The sequence below is a fragment of the Bombus affinis genome, chromosome 18 (genome assembly GCF_024516045.1).
Source record: "Bombus affinis isolate iyBomAffi1 chromosome 18, iyBomAffi1.2, whole genome shotgun sequence".
Classification (NCBI taxonomy): domain Eukaryota; kingdom Metazoa; phylum Arthropoda; class Insecta; order Hymenoptera; family Apidae; genus Bombus; species Bombus affinis.
In genome coordinates this window covers 5,066,712-5,092,546 of record NC_066361.1, presented here as the reverse complement: position 1 = coordinate 5,092,546, position 25,835 = coordinate 5,066,712, and the positions used below count along the sequence as shown (strand labels likewise).

General features: G+C 38.8%; 1 protein-coding gene across 11 annotated transcripts in view; it reads left to right on the top strand.

Moving 5' to 3' along the window:
- Positions 1-25,835, top strand: part of LOC126926433 (tyrosine-protein kinase Btk29A-like) — a 193,861-nt gene that overhangs the window by 83,316 nt on the left and 84,710 nt on the right. The gene's annotated exons all lie outside the window — the stretch shown is intronic.

Genomic DNA, 25,835 nt, shown 5'->3' with positions numbered 1-25,835 from the left:
ACCCTATAGGCGCACGTGACCACCGTTGCCACGCTTCTAAAACATTCGGTGGAAGGACCGTTGGGATATAGATGACTCATTAGGCACTTCGGTGATATACATGGTCGCCAAGACCGCCACATCTTTATCGCCATCATCGGTCCATCGGATTTGAAGGGTGCTGATCGTAACAATGGCGTCACAGGAGAAACCGTGGTGGATCATATGTGACCAACGTGGCAGTCAAAATGTTAATTAGTAAATTTATTATTAGAATTCGTCCACTCCTATCAATTTTACCAAAACGTAAAAAATATCGAAAGCATATTGAGCATCCAAGTGAATATTCAACGACTACAGTCGAATCGCGCAGGAGTCCGTACGGTGACTGCAGTTTAACAATCGGTGATCTCGACAGGTCGCTATATAGAAATATGGAAGTTCAGTTTGAAGTTAAAAACCAGAGGCTGATTCGATTGGGTACAATGAGGATAGCTCGATTCTCGAGTCGAAGGACAGCCGATATCGTTTTCTTTGCGGATCGATCGCTGGCGTATCCCTTGTTTCGAGGCTGATCCCGAGAGAGGGAAGCACGTTTGCATTGTGTCGATCGGTTTTTCAGACGCTGTAAACACGTTATTAGGAGGTTTTCGCTGGCTTTTGTGCGTGCACCGTGACCCTGTTTTTGGCGTGACATTTCGCCAGCGTTTTCCGTGTTCACAAGCACCTTGACATCTTTCTCAACAACTTTTTCTGGAACGTTTTATCCAGCTTTACTACTATTTACCGGAACCGAGCCTCCTTCCCTGCTTTCTCCATCTCCTGCGTCGCCGTGCACGTGGGACAGAAAGAAGTGAAACGTAGAACGAAAAGTCCGGCGCGCACGCGTTCTTCCCTGAACATTTGGCCGAACGTTCGCCGTCTAATGCTTTGCTTTTCATTTAATTAAAACCGTCTGCACGAACGGACGTTTCAGCGCACGTGTACGACGCGGGTTTATGCGAGACGCGTAATTAATTTCCACGATAATTTCGTTGCTTTGACGCACCCAACTATGGATCGTCGCATTATTTTCCATAATTACGCGCCGCTGCCTTGTCCGACCGATTTAATTTCCCTTCCTCGCTTTTGTAGCTGCGAGATATGCCACTTGGAGAAGTTACACGCGTCATCAAATGCGCTGTACCTTTCAAAATAAAGCGAATAAAGCACCGCACTCGCACTATGAATACGATCTGCTGTATTCTTTCAATTATTTATCAGCCAATTATATTTTTTTATCATTGACAAATTTTACAAGTTGCAGGAGAATAGGAAAAAATCGCATATCGATACGCATGATCTTCTCTTTTCATCTTCCGCTAGGAATTTTACGAAAACCTGAAAGTTCTTTGTCAAACCGAGAGCGAGGTTTAAACGTAATATTGGGTTGGCAACTAAGTGATTGCGGACTTTGTCAATATCACCTAATGATAAAATCCGCAATGACTTAATTGCCAACGTAATAATTGCAGAATTGTGGCAAGATAAAAGGAGAAAAATTTTTTGCTTGCTTTACTCCCGCTTTATTATATTATTATGTACACAAACAGGTGCTACGTAATTATAACAGCAACACCCTTTCTTTCTTTCTTCTTTCTTTTATACATCAAAGACGCGTACAGAGTTGAAAAATTCAGGTATCGCGTGGCGCGGTTCAAGTGTTCGCGAGTCGACGAATCGGGTCAAGCTTCGGATTTCATCGGCAGACTCGGTTCTCATCGGTGATTTTCGGCCAGCGAAAGGCAGAAATTTCTCTCGCGGCTGCGATAAGAGAGCAGCGCGCAAAGGCTGAGGGCGGCTGGAGCGGTTCTCTTTCTTTCAAAGCAGTCGATTCTCTGTCTGAGAAACTTGGGCTCCACTGCTTCGAGACTTTACGCCGGGTGAAATCGCGCTGTTTTCCGGAGAACAACAGGGCGTACGATGAGGAAACGCGATAACAAGTAGGGTCGATAGGCGCATTTCGTTGAAAAGTGGATGAACCGACGATGGCGAATCGGAGAACTAGATGCAAACCGTTCGGCCGTGTATAATTTCGCCTGGTAATATAATATTAGTCTTTTAGTGGCGAGGATTGTGTGTCTGTGTAGTTGTGCGCTAGCCGCAAACGATAACGCCAAATGTTGGATTAATTATAGCATTGCGATAGCTGTTTGCGTGAAACTGTTATCCTGCTTGGCTGATTATTTAATTATTCTGTTGGTCACTGTCGCAGCCGATCTATGGATTAATGGAGACGTGTAGTAGGTTAATGCTTTCCGATCCAGTAGTTCCATCGTTCAGTGGGCAAATGGAAATATCGATGAAATCTATAAATTCGTTGAAAAATTCGAGTTTATAATAGAAATGAAGTGGATAGGTTAAGATGGGTGCTGAAGAAACACTTGAGTATACTTAACAGTAACTTTATTAACACGTTGGTCGCCACGTCACCCATATGTATGTGACGGATATGCTTCCGTGGGGCCCCGCAACCAAAATATGGATGACGCTCTACTTGTTCGAGTACTTTTTATTAAATTTGTAATCCTCTTTGTTAACATCTTTCTCGATAGATTTTATCATTATTTGGATATCGATGACATCATCAAGGAAGATTGGTGGGGGAGAAGGATCTCTTTGCGTATGTTGACTCGTTAATGTTTCGACTATGTCCATGGATTCGTCTATAGATTCTAATATCGCGAGTCTGTTAGAAGTGACAACATGGCTTGTTGTCAATTCGTTCCGACTAGTGTTTACATTCTTTTTAACTCGCTAGCTATATCTAGCTTACGTTTTTACTGTTGTTCGTGTGATTTGAAAGATGGCGCAGATTATCCTTTTGCCACGGAGGAGGTGAACAGTGCGATTATAGTTCTGCTCATGAGAACCTGATCGAATTACTTGGGCCATCTTCGAGTTAGTTAATTCAAATTAAAATAGCTAGTCGAGAGGCTATGATTCGTATTAAAGATTAGAAATTTCGGATTTTCCACGAGTAAGTTTAGTAAACACTCGGTTTATCTCTGTTCCAATCCATTTTCAACGAAAGATATCGTCACTTTTTGTATTGTAAATTTCACTGGGAACTAGACACAAATCTACACGCTTCGGCAGTCGACGACAGAATGAGGAGAGTAAACTAGCAAAGATAAGTTTTGTCTTAAACTCTTCAATGTTTTATTCCAGATCACTTCGAAAAATGTACGTTTGATATCCATTGGGTATCAATTGGAAGACTCTCTGATATCACGAAAAACGTTCCTTCTGCATATTATACTTGGTATTAAATATAGGTTTGGGGTTGATATTTAATAGAGTCACACAAATTGAATTTTACTTTCCATATTTCACTACCTCGTACAAAACATCCGAACACACCGGATACACTTAGATAATTAAAACGTGGTCGACTCCTAAGACAAAAGAGCGTCGTTAGGAGTCGTACCAACTTAGCTTATAGGAACTAGTGATCATACCAACTTAACGTTTCTCAACAATACTGTACATATATGATAGTGGAATAGAGAATCTGGATGTTTTTTTTCATTATTAAATTTGTAAATTAATAACACTAGAACTAGCACACCAGTCAAATTTGCTGGTTTTACAATTTTATTTTAAAATTCCTACTTTACTCACAGTTAAAGAAGAAATATTAAAATTCAGTAACAGATATAATATAAGAGTTAACAACCACCAAAATCCATTAATTACGACGGATCAGATCCGCAGACTAAAAAGACAATACCCTTTAGATTTTAAGCATTAGGTTCAACTAGAATCAAACATATTATAAACTCTTATATTCCAAGTTACAGTACCACGCCAAAATAATTTACTTATAATTCTTAATGAGAATTGATTGTAAATAATCTACCAAATAAAAAAAAAATTCCTACTTCGTGTTATATTTCTTTCCGCAGTGATGTAATAACTTTCGCAACGATAACTAAAAGAATAATATAATGAATTTTATTTTGTTTTTTATATATTCAAACTGAAAATAATTTTTTATCAAGGCTACTTATACCAATACTTATACCAATACTTATACCAGTCAAAATGATTGGTTTTACAATTTTATAAATGTCAACCCTCGCTTAGGGATGATGGTGCCAGATGAATTAATAATACCAAAAGTGTACTACATATATTGAGATGTGTATATTTTTGTGTGCTAGACTAGACTGGCCACGTAGTAGTGTCACACGTATGCGAATATGAGTGTGTGGAAGTATGTGTGCGCGGCGTCTCGAAAAACAGACGAATGCAACTGTTCCGTTGGCAGTCTTGGTATGGAAGATGGCGGGACAAAGAAAGTGCTGAGACGCGTGCAAAAGTATATCGACGAAAATCCAGGAAATCGTTTATTAAATAAATCTATAACTATTTTAATTTGAATTCTAAGTGTAACCTTAGTGTTCCTTTACTTTTATTTCGGCAATTAAGATCCATAATTCTCAACAACATAACACGGAATTCCTTCTGTAAGAAAGTAATAACTCAATAAATACAAAAATGTTCTATTATTACGTATTTTTTAAAGACTTTTCACTGGTTTTGGTAGAAATAGCTTCGTGTTAACTAACGGTAGTTCCAGTGTTAATCGCTAAATAACATGTGGATGGCTACCCCCAACGGAATACATCTTCGAGTTTGACTATTTTATTTCTTCAGTGAAGTCAGTGGGGTGTCTTCTTTTTAGTCTTCTTTCTATAAGAGTTTTGCTCCCTTCAACAACCAGCTGGAATTTGGATGTGTAAGGAGAAAATGTGAAAAGAGACTGTGGTAGGTGGAGGAAGCGTGAACGCAGAAAAGCACAAGCGGAGTAGTGGAAAATGGTGGCGGAGTATCGGGCAAAAAGGAAAGGGGAATGGCATTTGTTGGAAGAGTATGACTGTTTCAGTGGCTGTTTCATATTCGATGGCTTTCAATTGGCCGGCTTATTGTTGCCAATTTTCATTTCGTCTCTCTCTCTCTCTCTCTCTCTCTCTCTCTCTCTCTCTCTCTCTCTCTTTGTCATAATCTCTCCTCGCCTTCTACCCTTAGCCCATACTGTGCTGTAGTTGTAGCAGTGAAAAGCTAACTTTCTCGATACACGAAACATCCTCGAGTCCATTCTAACAATCGTAATGCAGTTCGCTGCAGTTTGTTCACCATATGATCCGGCAGGGCGAAATACGGCTTCTTAAATGGAAGCGGGAGAAATATTCGTTGCTCTCGTTTCCCGATTACGAGATCGTTAGTATGAGAGTCTGTTGGAAAGTTATATAACTTGGGTCTCAACTTTATGCAACATCAATTACGGAAATAAGCTTGACGTCGGTTACCGCGATACTCGAGCGCGAAATCGCCGAAAGAATCTTCGATACTGCACGTAGAATTATTCTCTTCTTGTTATCTTATTTATTCGATTTTCCTTTCAACCGCGTCCTTTTCTTTCCTCATCTGTTTTCCTGTTCTGGCGATTTATCAGCTCGTTAAATTACTCGATCTTCTGTTTATATATATATTTTTTATTTTAGTTATATGTTTATTGATATTTATTTATGCACGTGTTCTGTCGTTCAATGGAGTTTAATCGGCCACTGATTCACATTGTTGTATCTTTAATGACGTAGTTAGTTTGGAAATACGTTAAACACGTTTTTACTGTTCCGCTCGGCATTGAACGAGAACACGCGCGAGACGAGGAAATTACGGAGAAATAAGCTTGTAAGATATTGTCGAGTTAATTTAGTTTGTAATGAGATTGCCGAACGTAACGTTGCAATAAACGCGAGGTCATTAACTGCCACTCCGCCGATGAAGATAATTAACAAAGCTCTCGGATTTAACGAATCCAATCGCGGCGCGTCTATTTTACTCTGCGTTGAAACTTTCTGGCGTTGCAACCGTATCCAAATTTGATAATTATTGATGTTACGCCCCGAGACCTACTATAGGTCGTGTTCCTAACCGTCGTCCTTGGTACTACAGTGTCGCAGACAGATCGTCTTACATGACCGGCGAGATATACACAATGCAGCGATAAGCGCTTAGTTGTCGTCAAGCAGCGAATTCTAAAAAACATCCATTCGCCTTCGGTCCGTTATTTTACCTACACAAAAATATGGCATACGTGATCATGGGCGCGAACGGTTGCTTGACCCGGGCGTGGTGGGGGTCGTCTCCAAGAGAAGACGAAGTAAACAAATCGAAGGGCAGTCAGTATCATACGAGGATTCAAACCGAATGCATCGAGTTGTTGAGAGAAATAAAATCAAGGTAGCTCAGTCAAACGAATACGTGGAGAAATATTATAAACTCGAGTCGAATTATAATAATAAACTAGTTGTATCATCGTTAAATCATTTGTAACGTGTTAATTATAATTTTAAATATTGTTAAAAATAGAAGCTTATATTAACCTTGTTAATTCAGTGTTACAATCATTTGAACTACCTCTGTTATCCTAATTGAAACAGGGGAACGACTGGTTCGCGGTGTCGACTATCGGAATCGTAGCGAGAATTTACGCCTCTCGCTGACGCGTTTCCTCGCGGTCGCGTCTCCCGGTGAACTGTCTGTTAAGTAAAAGAAGGTCCACTTTTGAGACACTTGTCTGACAGTTCATCCACTGCAACTTCATGACAATTGATATCGAAGTTCAAGAATCTTTATTAAATACAAAATTCCAATTTTTTTTGCCTCACTTTCTGGGTGTAACATATCCATTGCAACATTGAGACGATTAGCGTCGAAATTGTAGTAATTTCTGTTTGACTGCCACGCTGAAATCACATGTTTCGCTCAGCGCGCCATTTTTATTATTCAAAGCATATAATGGCAAAATAGTAATACATTGATGATGTAAGACAACATTCTTCCCCAAGTGTTTTAACACAGTGCACCATTAGATGGAACATTTGTTCTCATTTTCTGTTATTGATGTTTTAATAAAAATATTTAATTGTTCAATGAGGCACCTTTTATTTCAAAGTATCCTCTATTTATCGGTTATATTCAAAGTGCCCTAACTGTCGATTTTCATTCAATTTTTACAATTGCAAGAAGTTGAAGCGTTCCGGTCACCAATGACCAACGTGGCAGTCAAAGTGCTAACCAAAGAGCAGTTCTAAGGAGCATTTTAAAACAATTTAGCATGGAAATTCATTGATATCTACTTAATAAAGAAAAAGTGGGTGGATGTTCGGGACAGTTACTGGATAATTTATCATCAAATGAGCAACATTCTTCACATTGAAATTCTATGATTTTCCATTAAATAAAGCAGCATGTATCTCTTTTTGGAACACATTCTCGACAATTTATCAACCACTGCCGCATAACTCAAACGATTGCCTAAGTTCACAACGTTTGGTTCGCAATTTGGCGAAGAAATAAAATTCCTAGGAAATACAACGCATGCTATAGCGAAGGAGAAATAAATTGCAAGGAATATCGCGTGTTCGAGAAAAAGTTTCGATCTTAAATAGCAAGCAAAATTTCGTGTACAGCTGCACGGGTCTATCGCAGATAATCGTGGAAGATGGAAACGGGACAGTTTATGGTGGCGTTCCGGCTAAAGTGGTCCGTGTCAGTTATGTCGCTGCATTCGCGATAGCTCGTTTAACGGCTGTAAGAATTTGAAATTTCCACCGCTTTACGATTTTCTCTCGGATTGAACTTCCGGTGAAATGGCACCGCGAACGTTTCTTACGATCCTCACGTTCATTGCTACTTTATGATCACTAATAACTGTATTATTTTCAAAGAACCACAGATTTCAGTTTTTTCGATGATACAATTCAATCGTTTAAGTATATTTTCTCTTATTTATGTGACTTTTATTCCATAACTTGGTAACAATATTTATGCGACATATATCGATTATCAAACGATAATTGTTATTTATTTACATGCATTTTTGATAAGAAGATATTCAGATCGTACCATAATCGTGCAAGAAGACATTTTCTTTTATTTGTACCAATCGTGTTTAATTTCTTGTAACAATATTTTTAACAAATATTTACTAAATCGTATTAAATGCTCAGTAATAAAATCACATCCCCGTGAATTAATGACGAAACCTGCTAATTAAAACTCTGGTTCCTAAAATATTCTTTGGAATCTTGTTTCGCCAATGTTTACTTTTCATTTCGAACTTCCATCTACGTTTCAATTTATCTTCCAGCAGTTTAAACAACTTCTCGTTGGCAATGGAGCAACGTTACTCTCGGTGACTCGTAAAAAAAAAGGATATCGTAAGTAACGTAGGTGCAGGTGAACGAATTTCGCGTATGTAATGATAAAGCTGCTCGCGCAGCTCGTTGGAGAGAAAAAAAAGTATCGTCAAAGTAAAACTCGTCGAAATTCGACAGGTCGCGCGTTCCCTGTTTTTCGCATTTTCTCGGTTGGTCGGCATTTTTCGCGTTTCAGAGCAGCGATTTGCCGGCAGCTGGTATTCGAACACAACGGCTTTCATTACTTCGTAACGAATATTCGTTGTGTACCGCCTGTGTATAATGCGCGGCTTTGTTTTTAGCCCGGTTGTACGGCCTTTCAGTACCCGTGGGCCTTCTCCTTCCCCCCTTTTTTTTTTTTTTTTTTTTTTTTTCGAATATCGTTGCCTGGACGGATGTAATTTAAGCGAAGAACCGAAATACCCGTCGGCGTTCAAAGTGTTTACGACAACCACAGCGCCTATTCCCTTTCATTTTTTCGCTTCTCTTTCTGCTATGTTAAAGTTAATCAACTGTGTTTTTCCAGGGTCGAACAATTTCTTCTTGTAGGAAATTCATTTATACATTTATGTAATGAAATTTGTATAATAATGAGATATAGTAATACGAGTAACGATCATTTTTATAATAATAAAGGAAATATATTATTTTTCAAAAAAAACAGCAGCCAACAATTTGATCTGAAATTCTACTTCACTGGATCGGCTGTAGTCCTATTTAGGTAGAAACTACGAAACATTTGTTCATAGCGGAGTTTAGCTTAATGTAAATATATAAACAACGGTTACAATAAATAGACTAAATCGTATCCAAACGGAGACTGGCTTTGATTCGAACGAGAAATTCAGCGAAATAAATAGGAATAAAACGCTGGCAAATGCAAACAAAATATTTATTCACCTGCCATGTGTGTTATTTTCATGGAAAAAACATGACGTTTCTATTAAAACATTTTTTAATTGCTGTTTCTTTAAACGTTTTTCTTGCTTTAACACGTACTGAATACGTTACGCACTGGTTAATTGGAATTATAACAATACGAGAAAAATAAGTAAACACACGAGGAAGGCGGAATGTTGATTTTTCTTTAAACCTCTTTTTCTACTTTAGCGTGTACTGGATGTTTTACATTTAATTTAATTGAAACTAAAACAATACGGCGGATATAATTAAATATATGAAAAATTTATGGGGAAAAGTGGGAACGTCAAGTTTCAAAATTTCGCAGGAAAAGAAAGTTTATTTTTCGTATAAAACTTCATATTCTCTCATATATTAAAGTAAAACATCATTTCATTCTGTACTTTATACTGTATCATTTTCAATTTTTACTTATAATTCTAAGTAATATACGGGCTGGTTGGTAACTGGTGATACAAGCGGAAAGGGGGTGATTCTACGCGAAAAAAGAAATCGAAAATATAGAATAAAATTTTTTCGTTTGAGGCTTTGTTTTCGAGAAAATCGACTTTGAATTTTCGCTCGGTACGCGTGCACTTTATCGCGTCTCGTTATAACGGATCTCACTGTAGATCGTTGTCTCGATTGACGTTATGTTGATAAACACTTCCAATGTGTTAGAAAGTGTTCATAGAAATTTAATTAGAAGAGCAGAAGTATGTGTTCGGCAAAATGGACAACATTTTCAGCAATTTTTGCAATAATAAACTTTATGATCACTTCATATTATTTCATTATGTATTCCTAATTTTCCGTTACGGCAAAAACAAACTTAAACTGCGATAATATCCATCGAGACAACGATCTACAGTGAGATCCGTTACAACGAGACGCGATAAAGTGCACGCGTACCGAGCGAAAATTCAGAGTCGATTTTCTCGGAAACAAAGCCTCAAACGAAAAAATTTTATTCTATATTTTCGACTTCTTTTTTTGCGTAGAATCGCACCCTTTTTGTTTGTACCACCAGTTACCAACCACCCTGTATAACACGTTAAATCCTAAAAAATGAAAATCATGTTTCGTTGCATATCACAATTTTTTACAATTCTTGTAAAGTGCAAAAAATTTTCAAAGACGACATACACGACTAGTATATGAAAAAAACGTTAGTCTGAAAATTCGTAAAAATTGGCATTCCCTCATCTTCCCTTCCTATGTGTTGTAATTACGTTTTTTTGCTTAGTAAAAGCATCAATATTGGATGCCAAAAATATTTGCATATTTTTAATAAAATATGCAAACAAAGGATCATTAACGTATATCTAAATATGTTATGAATAAGCAACCTGGAAGAAAAACAATACGATAAAAATAAATAAATAAATAAATATATTTACACGGTTATGCGATATAGGAATTCGCGCTACAGGAAATAATGGCGCGCAGGAATTTTTCTCGTATAACGCGCATAACCTACAATAACATGTTTGAAATGATTATTGCTATGCCAACTTTTATTTTCTATGTTCTATCAAACAGGACGATACTTTTAAAATAAATGGCATAAAAACTAAGTTGATTAAACAAAACATATTATTCGTGTATGTAACAAATATGTTGTTTCATTGAAATTTAATAAGAATGTAGTTATATAAATTTACGTATTAAATAGGACAATACTTTAAATAGTAAATAGGACAACACTTTAAAAATAAATGGCATATATACAAAGTTGATGAAAGAAAACATATTATTAGTGCATGTAACAAATCTTTCATTTTATTGAAATTTAATAAAAATGCAACTATATAAATTTACCTATTACGTTCTTCCAGATCTTTTAAACTGAAAAATACTTTTACGATCTTAATTATTAGTCACTGTCCAATGTCTTCGTTTCGGTGAAAATAAGTATCTATTTTCATGAGCTCATCGATCAATCTGTTATCTTGCTTTATTATAATGTATTTATACAAGAATTTACTGTAATCATATTCTTATAGTAGTAAAAATAAACTTTAACATCATCAAAATTACACTCGAATACACAAGAAATCTGATATCATTAATTTTGATTTATTTGCAACAGTTCTCGCGTCATAACCTCAACCAAAACTATTTCCTTTTCCCTTTCCAACATTTCTATTCATCGAAATTAATTTTTTCTTTCAATATTTTATAAGTATCAGTTGCACTATAAAATTTGACCGGAAGAAAATACAGGCAAACAGTTTCCGGACGAAACACAAGCAAGCTCGGTTCGAAGCAAATACCTAATCTCGAATGAAAAGTTTGGCTGAGTTTGGCTTCCGTTCGCCGGAAGTTCCCGTAGCTTAGCCAGTTCTTGTTCCCTCGTGATTTTTCGGCTATGCTCAAAGCGACGAATGTATATATCGAAGCTCTCGTTCGGATATTTCCGGTGGCATAGCGTCGACGTTCTATCCGCACAGACGAAACTTTTCAATTTTTAGCATCGGATACGCTTTCTAAATCGATTGGTCGCTCGAATATTCCGTGGGATGGATTTCCATGCAACTTTCTTCAGATGTTTTCCACGAGATTCGAAGAATCGGGGAAAAAGTGGTAGAGTTACGGATTCCCTTTTCCTTCCTCATTCGATTCTTTTGTTCTCGTTCTTTCCTCCATTTCGTGCAATTTCGATGGGACTAGTTTCTTCGAAAATGCTTCAAGCTTTTCGGAACCTTTTTTTCCAACGATCGGTAAATGCCCAGTTTCGCTAGAATCTGAATGGAATTAATTAGCTTGAAAATATCAAACTTTTTCAATGATATTTTTCACGGTGATGTTTCTCTTTTTGCCTATAAACGCTAATGAAACTTTTCACCAATGTTAGCTGGTTTCGTTGCAACTAGCGCGGAAAGAGGTATTTTAAAAATGCTCGTATTTCATCGTGATATCTTTTGCAACAATTTTTCAGATTTAAATTAAACGTATGTTTTTGTTTTATCATTAGCTGCTGTTAAAAAGATGTTCATTATTCTAAAAGAATATCGAAGAAAGAATAAAATTAGATGGATAGATTGCAATCATCTTTTTGAAAAGTATAATAAGTGCTTTTAGGTTAGGTTCGTTTTAATTAAGATATCGAGATTCCGTTGATAAGTATCGGATCAGATTTGAGGTCTTTGGGGGTTGGAATGGTGAGATAAAGTTTACCAAGTTTAAAAAGAACACGTTATATCTTTCATCTGGTATATTAACTTCGTAAAACTTTCCACTAATTATGTTAAGAAGAAAATGAAATAGCAGCATGATACGCCTGAAGCTGTCTGTGTAACAGTTTCTTATTCTACTTCAATTAGACTTGTCTTATTATTTTAGGCTAGTTCTATAAGTAATGCGGTTTTCCTGATTGCAGGAACCGAGTTTCCAACAATAAAACTCGTTATGATAAGAGCTTTATAGAAATAGATAGCAAGGAGCCGTAGACAATACACAGCTAACCAATTATCAGCAGATAGTGTTTCATTTTTTGTCTGAAATACGTACCTGAGGAAGCTGCTTTAATATTTTTCCACGTATCTGTTGTCTCTTATTAACTAAAAGGATTTACTATTATCTTAAATAAAACATAGAGAAACATTTATCTTGCTGCACAAATTAAAAGCTTTTAAGTAAGTATAGTTTCCAGCAAAATAATAATTTCTACTGCAGACATTTTCATCAATACAGTCAAATAAACAGCAGCTAAATACAAATTCGTTGCATTCGTATTTCATTTTGGATATCTTCAAATTTCCGAGTAGCCAAATTTGGTTATCTATCGGGTTGGCAACTAAGTGATTGCGGATTTTGCCATTAGGTTGTATTGACAAGATCCGCAATCATTTAGTTGCCAACCTAACAGATGACCAAATGCGGCAACTTGAAAATTCTGGCTGTTGTGACATCTAACTGTGAAGCGCAATGAAAACCTTCGCTATTTGCTTAATTGTTTGCTTAACGCTTTACCGACCGATACCCGATTAATCGGTTTCTGTCACCGATGGTTACCGACTGATAGCCTATTAATCGTCTTTTTGTCGCCGACGATCTTTCTCATTATTTGAGCAGTAATTTGCTATTTAGTACTAAGGTTTCAGTTGCGTCAGTTGCGTTGCTTTGTAAGTTCTCACAGTTTTATACCAATTTGAAAAACTTAGCGTTCGCGTTGAACGAAAAGAATGGTACCGGAGAGTCCAAACCGAAACAGAACCGGCGCCAGGGAGAATCTGCGCCTGAGATGCCGGTAGTACGTGCGTATGCTGCTGGATCGCTAGCGGTCGGTAAAGTTAATTATTTGAAATGGTAAATTGCGAATCACTTTTTGCGATTTTTATAACATTCGGTCATCAGGTTTGCGCATAGCATCTGTAGAGGTACTATAGTTGCTTGTTTTTCGATTTATCTGCGATGAAGTAACAGCCTGTCACGATTTAAAGGTTATCCGTAGTATCAGTGAATTCATTGATCTCGTAACTATTGTGTACGAATGTTTGTTTCATCGTAGTTGGGCAACAACGTTACCGCAAACTGGCTCAGTTGTATCATTGCTCTTGATGATGGAACGTGCTTGTCATCTGTTCAGATGCACCTCATCGCTGCTACGTATCCTGTGGCGATTTCGCGCAAATTGTTTCTATTTCTTACGTAAAGGGCGTCTTGGTTATAATGGCTGGCAACTAAATAATTACGGATCTTGTCAATGCAACCTAATCGCAATATCCGCAATCATTTAGCTGCCAACCCACAATATGTCTTCTTCGGTTAATTACAGAAAGTATAGTATTTTGTATGTAATTTGAATGATATCGAAGGACGAGTATCAAATTTCCCGCGAACATGTAAGCATGCACAGCCTACTAATAATTTTTCCTGATGCAATAAAATTTCCCGATAAAATGGCACAGATTGATCTGTGCAATATGAAAATGTTCGATCGAAAACTTGTAAAAAATTGCTAACTTCAATCAAAATCCAAAATCTTAAGGGGAACTCGAACAATACGATTGTCTCAAACAAAGTTCAACTACTCTTCTACTTAATTTACACGACAAGAGAGCGACTTTCTTCGAGAACATAATCACGATAAGCGCTTATCGCGATCTCGACGATCGAAAGGGACTTCGGTCTATAACTCGTAGACGCGCCGCTTAATAAGCGGCCATTTTATTTCCCCGGGCGGGCTATTTAAATTGTAAAACACCACTGTCCCAGGCTCGAATTGATTTTGAGACAGCTGGTTTGATTTAAATGTAAAACAGCTTGCTTCTCGCGAGGATGACGGTGCTTGGCGCTAGTAACTATTTTCAAGCGGAGCTTAATCTGGCGCGCTCGTCCAGCCTCGCAAAGGAAAAATGCCAGCCGTGAGACGTTAGAGTGTAGAGGCTGCTTTCCTTCGAAGTACCTGCTTCATTTCCCGCTGAATTATCTCGTAATAATATTTTTCCCGGCGAACTTTGTCCCTCGCTGCGTTACTTCCAGATCTTCGCGTTATCTTCGAATTAGAGAAGTCCCATCATGAAATATTACGATACTTCTAGAAAGAAAATTCGCTTGGGAAATTCTTCTCTTCCTTATCCTGAGAGATTTTCTCCAAAAGTTCGAGAAATTCGGAATTGCGGATCGATGATCTCTTTATATTCTGCTGACAACTAAATAACCACAGAGTTTGATAATACCACCTAATGACAAAATCCGCAACTACTTAGTTGCCAACCGAATATTAACGTAAAGTGTTCAAATTTATCAAAGTATTTGATAATTTCATTAAAATGCAAATGAAGAAACAATTGAACGATCTTTAAGTTACAATATCTTAAAAAAGGAATCTTTAAAATATTTCAATATTGGGTATTGATACGAAACTTTTGAGCAATAGTTTAATAGAAATAATTGTTGAAGAATAGAAAGAAACTGGTGGCTACTGTAATCTTATTGGGTTGGCACTAAGTGGTTTTGTCAATGCCATCTAATGGCAAAATCCGCAACCACCTAGTTGTCAACCCAATATGTTTCATGCGATTCGTTTCTTAAATCCTAGTTTCCCGCGTGTCCTTCTAAGCATTCGCGATTTCGCCAGCTGTCGCTGGATTCTTCACAGTAAATGTAAACCTAAACGGAAGATTGTAGTTTGCGGTGTAGCAGTTTCTGCTCGCGTCCTGCTTCACGATCGTACTTGTACTTCATCTTGTTTTGTGTCTCGCAAACTAATATATGATACTGTTTGTTGAAGTTAACCATTGCGAAATTTAGCTGGCTGTTCGTACTCGATGGAAGATTCTCGTGGAAACCGGAACATATTGTTTCGCGTTCGCTTCGCTCATACGTATATCTTATCATGAAATCTTACCTTATCCTTGATCTTCCGTAAACTGTTTGCTTGTGAGAAAAACAATTATGATTTGCTATAACGATACGTTTCAATCCCAGCAATATTAATATATTCTTTCATATTATTTGGTGTATGAGTAGTAGACAAGCCACGTATTGCCACCTAATGACAGTATTCAGATATGTACAATTTTTGTGCTGGACTAGGTCGAATGCGTAGTGGAGATGTTTGTATGTGGATATCGGTGTGTGGGGATATGTGTGTGCGCGGCGACTGAGAAACAGATGAATGTAAACAGTTCGGTCGGTTAACAGTCTACGAAAGGTCGAGTATGGAAGAAAGTGCTAAGACGCGTGCAAGTGTGTATCGATGAATATTCTAGAAATCGTTTATAAAATAAATATATGTCTACGTTAATAGTAATGCCCAGTGTAAATGTAATGTCTCCATAACAATATTTCGGTCATCAAAATCCACAATTCTCAACAGACAGAATCAGCAATCACTTAGTTGCCAATCCAATCGCTCGTGGAACCGTGTTCGTGCGAAACAAATTAGCGAAAAGCTGATTGGTTAACCCATTAATTAACACCAGCATTAACGCAACGTTTCATTTGTAAATTTTCTTATAATCATCCTATGGTATTTAATTCTACTGGTTTTTTTTTTTTTTTATTTTATGGCTATGACAGGGAATTTTAAAGAGATGGCTATATTTCTTGGTTATTATGTAAACTTTGCATGGAGAAAATAGCAAGTTTCATAAAACTGTAAAATTGACGTTTAACAATATTATGACGAGCCATGGCTCGGTTAATGTTGTTCGAAATTTTAACAACATTTAACCCTTTGCACCTTGCAATGTCACTCGACAGCAGTTTTTATCTCAGAGCCTCCTTTGACCTTGAGTCCTTTTTTTGTGAAACGTGCGAAAGAAAAGCACGACACATCATACACTTAAAAATCATAAAATACAACAATAGTGTGAATAAAACTGGTATTTAAGTGGATTTGTTTCTTCTCTTATTTATTTAAATACCGTTATTTTTTAGTTAAAGTAAATTTCAAATAAAACACTCAAAAGTGTTGGCAGCTGCTGCTAACGAAATTGAAATAAAATTCCCAGCGCAAAGGGTTAATGCTGCATTTTGTAAAAAGATTTATTTCATAAAATCCTTGAAGAAGTATCGTCGACTAAATTCTGTAGAAAATTCCACTGCGCGCATCGATAGCACCGATAATTGCGTTCCGATGCCTATCGCGGTTTTTCATATTTCTTTTTCCTCTCTCTTAATGGATGGTTTTCCACGAAAAATGCAAACAAGCTCCGCGGTATATCGTTTCTCGTTCGCTGAAAATTCCTCTCATTTTCTTCATTATCTCGTTAACGGGCAACTACTCGAGATTTATGGCCACTCGAAGATATCGTTGAACCGTGCCCTAATAAATAGAAAGCGAGAGAGAGAGGAGCGAAATCCTTGCTGGCTAGATTTTCCAGCCGAAAACTTGGCCGTGTCTGTTCATTCGCTTTAAATTTCATCTTTTATTCATCCGCGTCCACTTCGTGTCGCTGGTTTTACATCCGCCAATTATTACTATTAATTATTACCGTTGAAACGATCGCGCGCAGTGCTTTTTAATCGCTTCGTAAATACACGTGGCTATTTGACGAATTACTCTCAAATGGGAGTGCAAACGTTATTACGTAGATGTGGCGTTGGCTGTCGCTGGATGACGATTTGTATAGTCGTCTGACTCGATGATAGCTACGTTGAAGTGCGTCCTCATTGCTGTTCGCCAACATTTCACCAACGGTTCGTCTGTTTGGCATTTGCACATTGTTCGCAAATAAGCTGGTGTCTTGTACGGTGGACTTAAAATGAAGACTACAGGCTAGAAATAGGATAATGATTACTATGGATTTTTATGTCGTTTGATCGTGTAGAAAGAAGGACATATTTTAACACTTGAATTATCGATATTTCTACCAAAACCATTGAAAATGACTGGTCTTTAAAAAATACGTAATAATAGAACATTTTTATATTTATTGATTTATTACTTTCTTACAAAAGGAATTCCATGTTATGTTGTTGAGAATTGTGAATCTTAATTGCCGAAATAAATGTAAAGGAACACTAAAGTTACACTTGGAATTCAAATTAAAATAGTTATAGATTTATTTAATAAACGATTTCCAGGATTTTCGTCGATATACATTTGCACGCGTCTCAGCACTTTCTTTGTCTCGCCATCTTCCATACCAGACTGCCAATGGAACAGTTGCATTCATCTGTTATTCGAGACGCCGCGCACACATACTTCCACACACTCATATTCGCATTCGTGTGTCACTACTACGTGGCCAGTCTAGTCTAGCACGCAAAAATATACACGTCTCAATATATGTAGTACATTTTTGGTATTATTGATTCATCTGGGACCATGATCCCTGAACGAGGGTTGACACATTTATGAAATTGTAGAACCAGTCGTTTTGACTGGTGTGGTATTTCTAGCGTTAGCATTTAGCGATTTAACGATCGATCCGGAATTTTCCTTATAACTGATATCATCGTATCGAATGGTACGCGGTAAAAATTTAAAAAACGTGTGACAGGTTGTACAAAATGAGGAAACTGGTTAATTGGGGTTCGATAAACAGATTGCAGGACCCTTATACACTTCGACAAGTAGCACTATAGCTTAGTCATTGAGGTGTGGATTGGAATTTGATGGTAGGCGCGCACTAAGTCAATTTTTGAGAAAATTTTCCTACCGTGTAGCTGCTGCGCGAAGTCTTGGATGTGCGGTGGAGAGTACCTGTCAGGAATAGTGCGGGCGTTTAGCGCCCGGTAGTCACCGCAGGGTCGAAGACTTCCATCCTTCTTTAGGACGACGTGTAGCGGAGATGCCCAGGAACTCTTCTATGGGCGCATGACTCCTTGTTCGATCAGCGTTGCAAATTCCGCCTTGACTTCTTTGAGCCGGTCTGGTGCGAGCCGGCGGGGTTTGCAGTACACGGGTGGGCCTGGTGTGGTTTCGATATGGTGCTCCACGCCGTGCCGGATTTTCTCTCGCCCAAAGGCCGGTGGGCGCGTTAGATCAGGATATTTTGCCAACAGTTGATGATAGACCGAATCCCCCTTTACGGTCTTAATCATGAGTTGTTCGCAGTTGGCGGCGTATCCCCGGGTCGTTAGCTGAGTTGTTGTGTCAAGAAGACGTCTTTTTCTTGGGTCCACAAGCAACCCGTAATGGCTCAGGAAGTCCAGGCCGATGATGGGGGTTTGCACGTCGGCGATCGTGAAGTGCCATTTGAAGGCACGTCTGAGGGACAGGTTCAGCTCCATCGCCAAGGTGCCGTACGTTGCGATGGGCGTCCCATTGGCAGCGAATAATTCGTACGCTGCTTTCTTCGCGTCCCTGGATAGCCTGCTTCGGGGATAAACGCTGAAGTCGGCCCCGGTGTCCACTAAAAACCAAATTTTCGTTCTCTGATCTACGATGAAGATGCGGCGAGATCCCAAGCCGTCGTGGTCCGCCGCTTTTACGGACGGCTGGGGTCGTTTCCCGGGTTCCACTTACACGGGGCGGTGCATTTTGTGGCGCGATTGCCGAATCTCGCGTGATAAAAACAAATTGCGTCCTCACGCGGGGTGTCACGCGAACGGGAACGGCGACGGCGTCGTGTAAGGGAGTTCGAGCGTCTTCGCGGTCTACGGTACGCGCCGATTTTGAAAGCCTTAATCTCCTCCCTCAGCCTGCTGACTTCGGCGGCCAGCGCGTCGTTTTTGTCTGCATGCGGTGCCGATGGCTCGGCGATTGCGCCCACCCTATTCGCGCGGTGGCCGTGGCGATCGTACGCCTCGTCGATCCTATCCGCAGTCCTGGTCAGCTTTTCTATGTTCGTATCGTCAACTGCGGCCAGGACTTCCCTGATACGGTCAGGGAGGCGGTTCCTCCACAGGTTTAGGATGAACTCGTCGGACGCGAGCGGGCTGGCTAGTTTCTTTAGGTCATTGTAAAACTGTGAGGGCTTTCTGTCGCCCATCTCTTCGCGTTCAACTTACCTTTCAACCTTGGCGCTGTCCGATTCTGTCAGGACGCGGATTAGCTCGCTCTTCAGTTTCTCGTACTGGCCGGTTGCGGGGAGGTTGGTCACGGTATCCTCTATCTTTGCGAGGTATGGTGGGTCGAGGAATCCCACGGGGGCTAAGGCTTTTTCGTCATCGTCGCTAATGCCGGCTACGCCGAAATACTTCTCTCTCTCTCCGCGGCGGCACGCGGAACGAAGCTGGAGATGGTTTGCTCTCCTTTTCCATAGTGTGGTTTGCGGACTATACTGTTCACACCGCGACTAGTCTATCACTGTCACCTCTTACACAAAAAAAATCACGTCGGGGTCACCGGTTGAGGTGATAAGGTGTCGATTAATTCACACAAACACCGGAATATATCTAACTACGAAGTTTATTAGAATTTACCCGATGCTTACACTAGTCGTACAATATACTTGCGGTTTCGTTTCGCGGTCGCTAACCGATCGGCGCAAAAAAGTGTCGGTTAGATTGTCGCTGCTCGAATCTCTCGGTAACTAAGGTCGCGTCGCTACCCTGTCCGCTATATTTATATCCGCCGGAGTTGACGATAGGCGTTGGGATTTGAATTTCGAGAATGTTCTCGAAACGTCCCAACGGGCGCCGAGCTCGCGACCTGTTTACAATTGTTGGTTTTTTGGGTAGCTGACTCACGAGCCTATGGTCACGGCAAAAACGATGGATTTGGCCTAATGATCGGAACCGCCTAAGGTCGATAGATCTATAATTAGCTCGTGTTTGAGTAAACACGGTTTCTTGCGTAGCGGATTTGCTGGGCAAAAACTATGATGACTTTTGTCGACAAGTACCGCTACGTCATTTTGACTGGTATTGGCATAAGTAACCTCGATACAAAATTATTTTCAGTTCGAATACATAAGAAACAAAATAAAATTCATTATATTATTCTTTTAGTTATCGTTGCGAAAGTTATTACATCATTGCGGAAAAAATATAACTCGAAGTAGGAATTTTAAAGTTAATTTGACTGGTGTGGTAGTTCTAGTGTTAATAAGAAACAGAGGATTGAAGAAGGGAATAATTTGATAGACGATAAATTTTTTTTTATTATTTAATTTGTGGCGGCATTTGGCAACAATGTATATCGCCGAAGCGAAGTGCTTAAGTGCATGGCAACGGTGGCAAACGCCTAACAAACGCGTGGATAGTGGGGTGATATTAAGGGGCGACAAAAGAAAGAAAAGATTCATTCCGTTTCGAACAACGAAGTGCGAAGGGTCTAGCGTAACAGCGAAGCAAATACATTCGAGAAGCGTGATTGTTAGTTGTTGATCGTTGACTGTTAATTGTTTAATAAACCTTGTTGTTGAACATGAAGAGTATTTCTTGGGCCACTTACATCTATTTCCACCTCAAATTTGTACTTTACGATTTGTCCAGCTGGACGTTTGGTAAATTAGACGATAAATAGACAATAAATAGTTTTGTGTGAAACGAATGATGTTGATTTATAGTTGATATGTTAATTTGTCTTAGTTAACATTTACCTTCGTATCTAATGTTACGTGTATTTTCAATTTTCTATTTTCCATTTTAGACACTCGGTGTACTGTAATTCTGTTTTACATTATAACCGTTATTTTAACAAACTTCAGATTTTGCTGGTGTAATTAACGTTGACTTTTATTCAGACAAAGAAGTGAATTACACATAACCCATTTGTATTCATTGCGTTATTTTAACTATAATCTCATACATACAGAATACATTTATACAGCTACATATTACACATCATTATTCTAATTACTGAAATTCATTCTTTTTAATTCCTTCATCATCTGGCCATTAAGATTCTTTCATCGACCGCTAGGCGACTTTATTAACCGTAGCGCTCGCAGCTAACAAAAGCTTATACAAATTTAAATTCAGAACAACGAAGGTTTACGTTATTTGCTCGCATTCATTTCCAACCGTAGAATCGCCGTTTTTAAAGATATTATTTATCACTGTTATTTACAAACCTGTTTACCGAGACATCCGGCGTGCGCATCAAAATTTACGATCTATAATTATCGCAATACACACAAAGCGTGGATTATCTGGCCGTTCGTTACGCTAATTAGTCCGACAGTGGAAGGAAATTATTCGAAGAAAATTCCGAGAGAAGCAAGAACAGTGCAAAAAGGAAAAAAAAGAAGTGTAAAAAATCGAATCCTTCAGGTGCAACCGATAGTTAAACATCGCGTCTCGTTTCATCTTTCTATCCGTTTGTATCAGAATCGCGCTGCGGTACTCGACAGCCGTGAGTGGAACGAGCAGTGTTGCCATTTTGCAGAAGTGTTTTGGAGAAGGTGAAAGGCGCGGCATCCTCTCACGGAATCCCGCAATTATTTTGTTACTGCAACAACGATGCCAATCGAAGCGAACCGTTCCGCTCTCGATCGACCGCAACAGTTCCGTTCCTTTGCATTTGTCGAAGAGCAGTGAGAATGGATGATGGCGTTTCAGCGGCGTTATCTTTCCCCCCTTCGCGTTTCTCTTACATCTGTTTCTCCTCTCGCTTATAAATATTACTTTGTTATTCCTTGATGCGTTTCACGGAGATTAATTCGCCGATATAACCGAGTATCGACAACGTGTTCCTTAATTTATTAATTTGCCGACAGAATTCATCGACTGAGTATAATATCCACGCATTTATTAAGTCGTTCACATACTCAATTCACTAATCGATTTCCTTAAAGGTATTGGTACGTACAGTGGCTCACGAAAGTGCGCGCTTACATATACAAACGATGTACATTAAAGTAATTTGTTTAGACAAGCAGATGTCAGTAGGAAGATGGAAGTTTTTAGGTTATGTCAGTAAAATTTGAAAAGGATTTAACAACGTAGGTAAGAGTTGATACATTTATTAGAAACACGTGTTGTAAGTGACTGTCAAGAGTATTTGAACGCTACATATATTATTAAATTATTTAATATTAATATTTTACTGCAAACCAATGATACATTTAGTTATATATAATTTGCGTTTAGCTGGAACATAATTGTAAAAGTCGCCACGATTATTATGTATCTTTCGATCAATGTTTGAATTTATTGTTTAATCACTCACTTGCGTGTATGTCGTTCTTTCCGGAAGAATAAAATATCTAGCTACCTTTTTTTAAGCCAAATAAATTCGTTTCTCAACATGTTCAACATTCGTCAATTTATTAATTCGCCTACTCGCGTGTCAGTTCACTAGCCAACTGTACTAACTCTGTCTCGATATTACAAGCTTCGAACACGCCAAGACTACCTTAAATCATTCGTTGATTTATTCATTTAATTTCCCAGCTGCGATTTACGCGTCCCTCGACGTACTTTCATATTGGCTTTCTCGTTCAATGCTTACTCATTAGCCCATTTAGTCGGTAACTGAACTGTGCCATTGATTTACACGCTCGTTTCTTGGGACCTGCACTTTCCTGCTGCGCCTCTCTTTACCAATTTTCCTCAGTGGCACGGAAAAATGAGCTTTCAGCGAGGTGCACGGCTCCTCTTTGTGTCTGCGATGTAGCCCCGCATTCGTAAGATCCGAACACTGGACACCTCGTTAAAACTTGATAACACGGGCTCTTTAGTTGGCCTCCTCTTTCTCCTCCGTCTCATTCTCGGTTCTATACTTTTCTATCTTGTGCCCCTGATGTCACGACTGCCGCTCGTGCCTACCGATAAAAGAAACCTTTTGCGGCCACCGACCACTAGAGGATAGATGAACAGGCGTTTCCGAACCTCTTCGGACTACACTACGCGACTTTTCTTCTCGCAAGCTGCACTTCTTTCATCCTGCTCGCTTGCCTTCACCGTCAACGTATTTCTATACGGACGTTTCGATGCTTTTCTCAAAGACTTCCTTGGCTTTCTGTCGTTATTTCAATATTTTTCTTCCTTCCTTCGTCTCTTTTAAATATTTACACATAGAATCTTTTCGCTTTCAATAGTCGCATTGTACAACTTGGCATATCACAATGATCAGTGGCGACAGTTCGATATTGGCTTGTTTAAAATAAAATCTTTTCATTATGTTTGTTTATTTATTCGTTTGTTAAGTTCATTAAGTTTCATTAACTTTCAATATAATTTCTCTAGTTGAAATTTTTCAACAATCGGCTGTAGGTTTTATTCTTGATTTGTTATCTTCTGCTTTTGATTGGACAATCTTACGTCGATATTTAACTTACATTCTATTATTTTATTATTGGGTTGGTAATTAAATGATTGCGGATTTTGTGAGTGGGTGGTCTTAGCAGATATTTTTGTTTTGTCAACGTGTTCAAAGCACCTAACCTATATTGTCTTCTTGTTTGGACCTCCATCTTTAATTTAGTAAAGAAATTCTATGGATTAGTTATTTAGTTTCATTTTTATCCCAATTTAAAATTGGAGGAACAAGACGCGCATTTCAGACACATTTTATTGTATTATTTTCAAAAAGATAAGAACACATCGCAAGCACGCAAGAAGTCATGTGCAGTATATGGGAATGAAGCCTTGAAAGAGAGGCAGTGTGAAAATTGGTTTGCCAAATTTCGTTCTGCTGATTTTTCACTGAAAAATGATCAACGACCTGGCCGTCCAGTCGAAGTTGATGAGACCCGTATCAAGGCCATTGTCGATTCAGATCGTCATAACACAACGCGTGAGATTGCAGAGAAGCTCAATGTATCGCGTACATGCATTAAAAAAAATTAAAACAGCTTGGCTATGTCAAGAAACTCGATTTATGGCTCCCTCATCAGCTTAAGGAAATTCATTTGACGCAACGCATTAGCATCTGCGATTCGCTTCTGAAACGCAACGGAATTGATCCATTTCTGAAACGACTGATTACTGGCGACCAAAAGTGGACAGTTTATAACAACGTTAATCGGAAAAGATCGTGGATGATGCAAGATGAACCAGTCCAGACGACACCAAAAGCTGAGGTTCACCAAAAAAAGATTATGCTGTCAGTTTGGTGGGATCATGAAGGAATTCTGTACTTTGAACTTTTACCAAGAAACCAAACGATTAATTCAAACGTGTACGTTCAACGACTCGCCAAACTGAGCGATGCAGTTCAAGAAAAGCGGCCAGAATTGGCAAATCGTAAGGGTGTTGTTTTCCAGCATGATAATGCAAAGCCCCACACATCTTTGGTCACTCGCCAAAAATTATTGGATCTAGGTTAGGATGTGTTGTCACATCCGCCATATAGCCCTGACCTTGTGTCTTAAGATTACCATTTATTTCGTTTCATGCAGCACTCCTTAAATGGTAAAATTTTTAATGACGCTGATGATGTAAAATCATATTTAATTCAGTTGTTTGCTGGCAAAAATCAGAAGTTTTATGAACATGGAATTATGACACTGCCTGATGGCAAAAGGTGATCGACAGAAACGGACAATACCTAATTGAATAATGTTATAGTTTTAAGCAAAAATTCTGAATTTTCTTTCTTATTTAAAATATGCAATCACTTAATTGCCAACCAACATATCAACGTCCCATAATTGAGAAACACTACATTTATACACGTGTAATTAGAAATGTCTTAGCACCTAAAGAAAGGATAGTATTCTATTTGAGCCGCAGTTAAAGACAAAACAGATAACACTGTGAGGTGATATTGGGTGCAGTACATTAAATAATCATTCGGAGTTTAGGACAACAATGTATTTATTAACAAGTGTCTTCTTTTGATCGCGTCGCGTATCGCTCTCGGTTTCGCTAGTCGATCTTGCTGCCCGGTTACAGCACGACTTTATCGCTTTCTAGTTCGAACCTGTCGATCGTATTCGATTCTTTTCTTTTCGTCGCCCCTCAATATCCCCACTATCCACGCGTTTATGTGGCATCCGCCACCGTTGCCACGCACGCCTTTTTCTTGAACATTCGACGGAAAGACCGTTGGGATGTTGATGGCTCATTAGGCACTTCGCTCCGGCGATATACATTGTTGCCGAGTGCTGCCACAACCGTATCGATAGAAGTACATACTTTCCACGATAAATAGATAAAAGCGTATAAAGATACTGAAGGAGATACAAAATTTCATTGAAATTCCAACACGTCTCTGTTGTTTTCAGAAAAAGCATCACCTGTATTCACATTTTTCGTTTATTTTCGCCAGATTGCGATAGAGGCGCGAATCGAATGACCCGTATTTCAATAATTATGCAATCATGTCTTGGGAGCGCGTCTTGCGCGGGCTCGTGCCTCGTCATACGACTCCGCCACCGCTTTCATTAAAAATTCCCCAAGGCCTTCGGTGAA